Source organism: Lathyrus oleraceus, chromosome 5 (genome assembly GCF_024323335.1).
Source record: "Lathyrus oleraceus cultivar Zhongwan6 chromosome 5, CAAS_Psat_ZW6_1.0, whole genome shotgun sequence".
Lineage (NCBI taxonomy): Eukaryota > Viridiplantae > Streptophyta > Magnoliopsida > Fabales > Fabaceae > Lathyrus > Lathyrus oleraceus.
Genome location: NC_066583.1, coordinates 600,486,446 through 600,497,783, shown reverse-complemented (window position 1 = coordinate 600,497,783; position 11,338 = coordinate 600,486,446).

Sequence of the window (11,338 nt, the reverse complement as noted above, 5' to 3'; positions counted from 1 at the left end):
ATCTCCCTCTGATCTCTGAGTGCTTCCCAGGAGGTATCAAGTGTTGGTTTGGCTCTTACTTTATCAATGATTCCCATGCTCTTCAGATTCCGAGCATTCAGAGGTTTTCTAGTGTCAATGGTGACATCTTCCATGAGTTTGAGCTGAATCAGGTGATCCACTAGGCCACTCTCAATCAATGTATAAGATATGAGTCTCCCCAAAGGGATGTAGTTCCTTGTCTTCATGTTGTTTCTGGTGTCTTTGATTGAATCTCTGAGGTACTTGAAGAGAAGTGCAGGTATACACAGTTTCAGACCCTTGTGAATGTAGTACAAGATACACTTCTGATCTGTTTTGATGTAGTCAGAAGAGTTTGAAGCAGGGCGATGATGAATGGTGCCTAAGATGATCTTCAGCCAGACCCGGAGGTTCTGATGTAGCTCCTTGTTCTTGGAATGCTTACCTTCAGCACTTTGTTGGAAGATGGTAAGGTTGATTTCCTGGGACAAGTATTTTGCCCTAGGGTTTATGTTGTAGATGTGTCTTCCTCCTGTCTTCTCCATGTTCAGAAGGGAGACAATTGATTTCTCAGTGATGACTATCTTGACTCTCAGAACGTAGGAGACAATGTAGTGATCATTTGAGTCTGCGAAACACCAAAACTCCTTCACCAGATTCGTGTACACAGAGCCATAGAGGCATTGAAAGTAGGTTTCCCACCCTTGCATTTTCAATTCTTCAGTAATTTCTACACCATTTCGCTTCATGTTTTCGAAATCAACCAAAGATTCACATAGAACTTCAAGCTTCTCAAAGGGAGTTGCTAGATGAATGTGGGGCTCACGATCGAGGATGTGGGGTTCCCTGTAGACTAGGATTGAGACGACGCCAGTGGTTGCAGTAGTTTATTGGCTTGAGTTGGGTGCTTGCTCCGTTAAGTTCATTTGTTGGGAGAAGTTGTAAACGGATTGTTGCTGAGAATCCATGAAGAACAGTTGAAGATGATGATGATGAATGTTTGAAGATCTTGATGAAGACTATAGAAATTCTTTGAAGGAGATGAAGAATAGAGAGAGAGGGTTTTGTGAGGTCGTGTGTGTAAAGTGTACAAGTGTAGTTTGTGAAATGAATATATACACAATTAGCGTGCATGTAAAACGACAATAGAAAGTGAGTTTAACAGTTAAGAAATTGAATGCAACATGTTAACCAAGTAAGCACATTTGGAGGAGAATGATTACAGACCATGAAACAAGTAAACTAATAGATTCTAACCTGGCGAGTGGGGCAAAGGGTTCGTTGTAGTCAATGCCTTCTTGTTGACTGTACCCTTGTGCCACCAATCGAGCTTTATTTCTGGAAACTTCTCCTTTTTCGTTTAGTTTATTTCTGAACACCCATCTGGTTCCAATAATGTGAGTTCCTTTAGGCTTTGGAACAAGATCCCAGACGTCATTCTTTGAGAATTGATCTAGCTCTTCTTTCATAGCTAGAACCAAATCGTTGTCTTGAAGTGCCTCATCACAGGAAGTATGCTCAATCAGAGATACTAGTCCTAGAGGGATTTCTTCAGATACTTTGAATGTTGACCTAGTTCTGACAGGTTCATCCTTGTTTCCCATAATCAAATCTTCAGAGATATTAGGGAGGCTTCTTTATTTCTTCTGGATAGTTGAGGCTTCAGTTGCATTTGGACTTTGTTTATCAGATACTTTTGGTGCTTTGGTGTATTCGTCAGGACCTGCAAGAGTAATCTCTAGATCTGCAAGTTTCTCAACTAGCTTTAACTTTTCAGGGTCAAGCTTACCATTAAATCTAACATGGATTGATTCTTCCACAATTTTGGTTTCTGTGTTATATACTCTATAGCCTTTAGAGCGTTCTGAGTATCCTAACATAATACCTCTTTGTGCTTTTGAATCAAACTTGTTCAGATGTTCTTTAGTATTCAGAATAAAGCAAGAGCATCCAAAAGGATGGAAATAAGAAATGTTGGGTTTTCTTCCCTTGCACAATTCATAGGGAGTCTTTTCCATAATAGGTCTTATAGAGATTCTATTTTGAATATAACATGTTGTATTTACTGCTGTTCGCTGTGAATTTTGGCGAACAACCTCTGGTTTACCAAAACTTGTAGAATTGGGTTACTTGCAGGATCAACCACACAAATCCTAGGACATGTGCAGATCTAGATGGTCTTGAAGATGTCTAGAACCACTTTCATATATCTCATTTTTGTTCTCTAAGTGTTTTACGTCGAAGAAATGTTGATTAAAGCGTTTAAAGAGATGTAAATTTGACCAAATAAGGTAAAATGGCAGAAAATAAACTGACGAAATGTAAAGTGTCGAAAATAAAGCGTAGAAAGGTAACAAACTGGAAAGCGTAAAGGGAAAATATAAAGAACTTTGTTTTCTATGAAATATAACTTTGAAAGAAATTGGTGTTTGTTTACACATACATGTTCCAAATATGACTCTTTTCTCTCACACGGGTACTTTGAGTGTTTTCAGGAATTCTGTATAAGTAATTGTTCACACCTTTTTCTGATAACAACTACCCTATTTATATACAAATAACATAACTATTACTAACGACCAAATCTTAAATCTGTGACACATGGCCTTCTTCCTTTCGCCAGATGCTTCCACGCGTCTTCTGCCAAACGTCACGACTCTTTTGAATTTGAATTTGTACTTTAAGTCGAAATGACGCCTTCCTTCAGGCTTTTTGTCGAATTGTCGATATACTACAATGTTCTCTATGTCTGTCAAAGGTGTCTTCCCAGCTGTAGATATCTTGTCGAAATGTCGAAACCTCCATTTTGTCGAAGTGTCGAACCATACTTATTAGCCAGACGTTTATCCCATGTTGTTATTTGTCGGAAGAAACATTTTGTACACCAAATCCCATGGCGTCGAAAACGCATATATACAAATTGCCCCCCAGCAAAGACGTTTCAACTGTGTTTTCTGGAGAAACAGTCATTTGTTGTCAACCAATGTTTTGATGCCATGTCATTTAATCTTTATTAAATCCAAGTCTGATAATCTCAATTTCCAATGCAGATCCATCATTACACTTTCTTCACAATATCACGTCTAGCCCACGTTCACAGCCTACTACCATCATTTCCTCACATCATGGTCTCTTTTCAACTTCCACCTCTTTATCATTCCCATCAGAAATGGCCACGTGTCCCACTAACATCATTACCATCCTAAAACGTTTCAACATCTTCTTCCTATAAATACCCATAAACCTTTTCTTTAAACCCTTTTCCGCTTCAGATTTCCTTTCTTCATACCCATTTCTCAAGCCTTTCACAATTTTCTGAGAAATCTTCCTAGCAATGGCGCCTCAAAAACCTTCAAGCAGCAAACATTCCAAGAAGAAACAAGACTCAACTTTCTCTCCTGTGCATGATTTAAAAGGACCAATGACGATTGGAAACCAACAGTATGTTCCAGAACCTCCAAATGAGAAAGAAAAAGAATGCATCTATAAATCTCAGGTACTAATCCCTGTTCTTATTTCTGGGAGTTGTCATGCTATGTTAGGCCCCCTTCCAAATTTAGAGATAAAACCAGATCACTTAAAGGAATTTTTTCCATCTTACTTTCACACAAAACCCATAGGCGCTGGAAGAAAACCTCAGCCTAAAGAGAAAGTTGTGGAACCAAAAGACGCATCGAGTTCGACGGATATTGGAGAGTTGGACTTAGCCTATTTGAACTATCCCAGGATATTTAGAACTTGCCCATGGTCGAAAGACCCTTCCGACTACGTATCTTGGTTAGATAAAATCGAAAAGGTTAAAGGGCCTTTTTGGAAAGAGGTAGGCATTTTCGACCTTATCCAGTTGTCGAGAGTAGGACCCAATATTTGTCCAAATATGCTTTTAACTTCTCTCTACTTCTGGGATAGTACTTACAACACCTTTCACCTCCCTTGTGGGATGGTTACGCCTACCCTTTTCGACGCAGCAACCATTGTTGGTCTTCATCCCAATGGTATAGATTTCGATCCTACTGTCTTAAATGAAGATACCATTGCTTTCGAGACTAGCCTTGCACCCTACTCCTTATTCATGTCCTATTACCACGATAAGAGTACTACTGAAGTTTTAGATGTCGAACATATAGCTTTTCTAACACTATGGCTATCCAAATATGTGTTTTGTTCTCGCTCTCTCCAGGTTGCTAAGAGATTCATTACCATAGCCAATCAGCTTCATGCAGGCACAAAACTATGCTTGAGCGAAATGATCCTGGCGAACCTTTATGAATCTCTGAGTGAGAGCGTACATCTTTTAAAAAACACCAAAACCCAAGGTAGAATCAACTTATCAGGACCTTTCTGGCTCTTGCAATTATGGCTCAATGCCACATTTGAAGCCAATCTTCCTGTAGCACCAGAAATAGATGAAGAAGAAGTGAAAAATAGGACTGTAGAATGGCCAAGGTTGGTGCTAATAACGCCAACTGACGAAGGAATCAGCCTTCGACAAGCTTTCAAAAGCTATGTCATGATGTTTGCTAAGAGTTTTCAATTTACTTCGACCATGGCCCCTTTTGCTGATAGAAAGATCGGACCCAAGTGGTTTACCCAACAGCTGCCTTTGGAGATGCAAAAGGATGAAAATACATTTCTGAATGTTTGGGAATCATTCTTAACCCCTAGGCTCCTTTTTTCTTACCGTAACACCACTAAAAACCAAATTGCTTTGATAGTTTATCAACCCAACCTTGTTTCTAGACAGTTTGGCCTAATCCAGATAAAACCTCGACCTATATTTCCCAAGAAAGGATCCATCATCTTTTATAACTCACTTCATACTGAAGACGAAGGCAAAGAACTGTCGAAGAAACTAGCTGATGATTCTCTCGACATTCGACCAGTTATATTTCGACCATCATTCTTATGCACTCCTGAGTTTGACGAATGGTGGAAAGATTACTACTCCAACAGATTTTTTGACGTAACTGCCTTTACTACACATTTGACAAATGCTTTCGCTTTTGTGCAGGATCGGACCAAAAAAGGTATTCAAAGACACATTAGGGAAATACAGAAATTTCAAAAGTATTTCGAAACTGCGTATAGACCTGATGATCTTAGTCGAACCATACACGAAGCAGCAGCAGAATTGAAACGCAAACTGACGGAGAAGTTTGAAAAACTGTCATTGCCTTCAAACCTTCGACCGGAGGCGCGTTATGACCTGGCTTTCAGCTGTCATCCACCAAAATTTCCTCCTTTGCCAACCGCTGAATTTGGGGTGGCATTTAGCCCTCCATTTCCAGATTGGTTTGTTTGTGGGGACTTTATGAAAATTCTCCGTCAACAGTACAAAAAACTTGCTGAGCGTGTGGTTCCGACTAAGTATCATCTGGGCGAATACCCAGGACACCTTCATATTGGAATAGAACACGTTCGCGTGGAGGATCCCATTCTTGAAGGTGTTCACAGAAAAACACGATTTTTTCTTTTGTTATTCTAACTATATCATCATGTATCTCTTACACTTGTTTTTTTTTATTTTTTATAATCTCCTTTCTTTCCTTAGCCGTGAAGATCCCTGCTAAGAAAGCTGTTGTCGAAGCGTCGCCCAGTACTGCTAAGAAGCCTTCGACAAAGGTACCAGACTTTTCTCTTCTTATTATTCATCTTCCCTTTTTTCAAAACTAACTGGCTTTGGCCTGCATGACTAGGTAAGTCGAAAACCCCCAACAATCCAAAAGAAAAGGAGTGAAGAGGAGAGAGGCGAGGATAAAGTCCCTAATGAAGAGTCTGGTGACGAATCTCCAGAGTTAATCCCTCCCCCTCAGAAGAAAAAGAAACTCACGAAGGTCTCTTCCCAAAGATCCATCGTTAACCCAATTAGGAAGGATTCTGCCAATACTCCTCCTGCTAAGCCTCAGTCGAAAGACACAGGGAGTGGGAAATCCGGCTTTAATACTGAAATTCCTGAGGTAATTTTTTTTATTTCGACGGCATATGTTCACCTTTTCTACATCTTTTCTTCTAAATCTTAGAATTTATTTTTAGGAACAAGTGGTTGTCGAAAGCACGCCTGAGAAAATTCTGGAGGAAACAGCCCCAGAGGAAGATGTCCCCACAAGTGACCATGACATGCAAACCGTAGCAGAATTCGACATTACATTGGGTGAAGCTTCTGAAGATGAATCTCCTCCTCATCCGGGATTAAATGTTGCACCTCAGGGTGATGACATTGACATGGAGGTTGTGGTCGAAGATGATCCTGAAGATGGAGCTGCCAGAGATGGGGACAACCAGTCGAAACAAACAGAGGTTGAGCATACTTCGACGCGAAACACTCCACCTGCTCCTGACCGGGCCCAAGGGAGTGGCAAATCAACTGGTTCGACCAGTTTCTCTCGCGAGGAACTTGAAAATCTCAAGGTGCAAAGACCTTTGGAGTATCTGAAAGCCATGCTTAGCACCCGTTTTAATTTCCAGGATTCTTCGCAGAGTAGTTCGACCACTTCTGGGGAAACTTCTGAAGCACCATCACTTAGCAACATCTTGACCAAAATCAAAACGAAAATCCTTGATGTCGATTTGTTTAAAGTCTTGGAAGAGAATTCCCTTGCTCAAATTGATCTTAAGAAAATTTTGAAGCAAGTGAATGTCCTGGAAGCTTCTGCTGAGATTGGAAGTTTTGTGATGGAGCTGATGACTCTCATTGACTTGGCCACTGCAGATCTCCATCGTCAAAGAGATCTCACCAATCAGATCTCCTCCAAGTCTGAAACTCAAACTGCTGAATGGGATGCCGTTTCGACTTCGACTAACAAAGTTTCAAAATTGCAAAAGCTCTCTGAAACTTATGTCAAAGAAGTTGCTGCTTGCGATGACAATATCCAAAAATGGAAAACACAGATAGCAACACTTCAAGAAAAGATCTCTCAAGAGGAGAAACGTAAGGCATCCATACAGCAACCCAAGCAGAGCGAGATTGACGAAGAATTGAGGGTGGGTATTCGACATGCAGAAAAAGCCCAGCAACTTAGTCAGGAGATTGAGACTCTCTCTACTCACAAGAGTCTTTGTGATCATCGACTCCAGTTTCAGAGGCAGAAATTCGCCACTTTGAAGGATACTTTTGCCAATTTTAATTTGTAGTCGAATTTATTTAGCAACTCTCAGCCCTTTGAGGCTTTCTTTGTAATAACTTTTGAATGCCATTTTTATTTGGCCCATCTTATCATAGTTATGTTTGCACTTATTCTGTTACTACTTTTACTTCCTGCAATATAGGCTTATACTTTTTCAAATACTTGCCATTTATTCTTAGGATTCTCTTATCCTTCTCCATTTCTTCTATTTCGTACGCGCCGTTTGAAAATGTTTTCAAAACCTGGAAAGGTCCCTCCCATTTAGGAGACCACTTTCCCATTAATTTATCCTTTCGATCCATAGGAAGGATTACTTTCCACACAAGGTCACCTATTAAGAAGGTCTTGAATCTTACTTTCTTATTGTAAAATCTTTCGACTCGCTCCTTTTGTCTTCTTATTAGGTCTAGCGCGCGCAGCCTTTCCTCGTCTAAATCAACTAGTTCGTCCATCATCATACTCCAATATGTATCTGATGGGATTTCATGATGCCTTTGCACTCTAACCGACTGCAGATATATTTCGACTGGCAAAACTGCATCATGTCCGTAAGTCAACTTGAATGGAGTCGAATTCGTTGCCTCTTTGGGGGACGTTCGACAAGCCCACAAGGCTCGATCCAAAGTCTTATGCCAATTCCTAGGTTTTTTCCCCACATGCTTCTTAATCAAATTTATCACTACCTTGTTGGCTGCTTCAACTTGCCCATTGGCTTGAGCGTAGTAAGGTGTCGAAGTAAGGAGCTTAAACCCTGTTTCTTGTGCAAATTTCTGCATGTTTTTACCGGTGAACACAGATCCTTGATCTGTTGTTATTGTCTCAGGTATCCCAAATCTGTAAATTATGTATTTTTGGATAAAGTCTATGACTGCTTCTTGATCCACATTCGCCAATGGTATAGCTTCGGTCCATTTTGTGAAATAGTCTATCCCAACCAAAATGTACCTTTGTCCTTTTGAGGAAGCTGGTCGAATCTCCCCGATTAAGTCCAACGCCCATCCTCTGAATGGCCAAGGTTTTATAATTGAGTGCAACTCACTTGCAGGGACATGGGGTATGCCTGCATGTACTTGACATTCCTGACAACCTTTTGCAAATTCGACACAGTCTTTCAACATTGTTGGCCAATACATTCCTTGTCGAAATAATAGCCACTTCATTTTGTGACCTGCTTGGTGTGCGCCACACGCTCCACTGTGTATATTCGACAAGGCTATGTAGGCTTCGTCTTCACTCAGGCATTTCAACAAGACTCCTTCTGCAGTCTTTTTGAACAATTCATTTCCCAAAAGTACGTAACTCAAAGCTCTGTATTTTATCCTTCTTTCTGCTTTCTGATTTGGGTTTTGTAGATAATTCTTGATAGGCTTTCTCCAGTCTGTTTTTCCTGAATCGTCTATGTTGAATATCTCAAAGTTTTCTTCGTCACCGTATCCTAATCTTATTGACTCCAGATTTGATGGGGACAACTTGGTGGATACGACTCTTCCTCTGACTTCAATGGCTTCTTCTAACTTTTTCTTAGACACTTTGTATCCGGACGCTAGTTGAGCAAGATCGTTCGCTTCTTGATTCTCCAACCTGGGAATGTGCCTGAAGACGACATTGTCGAACTCCTTGAGAAGTCTATTGGCTATTACAAAGTACATGATTAAATTTTCTTTCACGCACTTATACTCTTTTGTCAACTGCTTTATCACCAGTTCGGAATCACCCATTATTTCGACTCTCGTTTCCCCCAATTTCAACAAGATTTCAAGTCCAGCGATCAAAGCTTCATATTCTGCTTCATTGTTTGAACACAGACTTTCAACTTTGTACTTGAATTTTGTTGGAATTCTGTCAGGAGAAATAATCAACATCCCCACTCCCGTTCCTTTTTTATGACTGGAACCGTCAAAATACAATTTCCAAGGTTCTAATTCGACGTACTCCACATCTTCGTTTATAGAATGGTCGGCTATGAAATCAGCGACCACTTGTCCTTTCACCGCTTTTAAAGGCAGATATTTCAAGGAGTATTCTGTCAACGCTAAAGCCCACTTTCCAATTCGACTATGTAAAATAGATTTAGATAACATATACTTTATTACGTCGAAATGGGAAGAAATATATACATCGACAGGTTTTATATAATGCTTCAATTTCATACAAGAGAAATATACACATAGGCATAGCTTTTCTATAATGCTATATCTAGTTTCGGCATCATTTAGGACTCTACTGAGATAATAGATGACTCTTTCGACGCCATTCTCGTCTTCTTGACACAACATACTTCCTAATGTTTTGTCTGACGCCGAAATATACAATCTCATATTTCTTTTCCTGCAAGGAGACATCAGGATTGGGGGACTAGCCAGGTACTCCTTGATTTTGTCGAAAGCCGCTTGCTGTTCTTGCCCCCATGCGAAGTCTTCCTTCTTTAGTCGAAGTAGAGGAGAGAAAGCTTGTGTCTTCCCACTGAGGTTGGAGATGAATCTTCTGAGAAAGTTGATTTTCCCTAGCAGAGACTGCAACCCCTTTTTGGTTGATGGCGCTTTCGCTTCCATTATGGCCTTGGCTTTATTTTCGTTTATTTCGATCCCCTTCTTATGGACCACAAAGCCTAAGAAATCACCCGCCTGCACACCAAAAGCACATTTAAGTGGGTTCATTTTCAAACCAAACTTCCTCATCCTTTCAAAGGATTGTCGAAGATGATCTATATGACTTTTTTTTCTGAAACAGACTTAACCACAATGTTGTCAATATACACTTGCATGAAAGTTTCGATAAAGTCATGAAAGATGGAATTCATGGTACGTTGGTAAGTCGCTCCAGCGTTCTTTAAACCAAAAGGCATTACTACCCATTCGTACGTTCTTATTGCTCCAGGACAACGGAAAGCCGTTTTAGGAACATCTTCTTCAGCGATGAAAATTTGGTTATAGCCAGAGTATCCGTCTAACATACTTAAGTACTCATGGCCGGCTGCAGAATCTATGAGCATTTCTGCCACTGGCATAGGATATTCATCCTTTGGGGTAGCCGAGTTTAAGTCTCGAAAATCAATGCATACCCTAAGTTTGCCATTTTTCTTAATTACTGGAACAATATTTGCAATCCATTCGACATACCTGGTTGTGCGGATGAACTTGCATCTCAGAAGTCTTTCGACCTCTTCTTTTATTTTCGACAGGATTTCTGATGCAAAGCGTCTCGGAGTCTGCTTTACTGGCTTCTTTCCTTCCATTATTGGCAACTGCATTTCGACCAGACTTCTGTCAAGACCAGGCATTTCGTCATAATCCCATGCGAAGCAGTCTTTGAACTCTTTCAGCAACTGGACTATTTCGACCTTGAACTGGGGGTCCATTTTTGCGCTTATGTACGTTGGTCTATGTTCTGCCCCCACTCCTAAGTTTATTTCTTCTAATGGATCCTGCGCCACCATCTTCTCGTTAGTTGACACCGGATCTTTTTCGAATCCTAGAGGTTCGTCGTCATAAATGGCGTCAAGCTTTTGGTGTTGCCATCCGCCCATTTGGTTGTTATCGTGATCTTCCGCCACGTCTTCTAGGGGACATTGTTTGTTGGAGTTTTCTTGGTTGGCTTCGACAGCCATATATTTCACTTCAGCCTCGAGGGCCTCTTTGAGTTTGTTTTCGGCTATGTAAGCCGTAATCTTCTCGAGCGCTGACTGTTCACTCGTCATCGTCAAATTCGCTTCCCCATCCTGTTGGCGCTATGTGAGTAGTTCCCCACATATAGGTTTCGCCAATCACTTCTTTATCCCACTGGAAACCATGCGTAGGATGAAGGTACATGGAGCAGTAGGCATTGTCTGTCGCCTTTAAATCGAATTCGGATGGACTGCATGGAGGTATGTGAGCCAGGTTTTTGTCGAAGCTTTGGCTGTTGATATTGTTTATTTCTGTCATGAAGTAGCTTTGATCTGCCTCAATGTTTTCGACGATCCCGTCTGGCCTCCATATGGCTATTCGCTGATGCATCGAAGAGGGTACGGCTCCTACACCATGAATCCACTCCCTTCCAAGCAGTAGGTTGTAGTTGGCCTTTGAGGCGATGACTATGAACATGGTTGGCCTTGTTATGGTTCCAACAGTTAAGTTTACTTGGATGACGCCCATAGTTGTTCCTACTTTCCCTTCGTAATTCGACAGCACCATGTTGTGGGGTTTCGCGTCTGAATCATCTTTTCCAATCTTCTT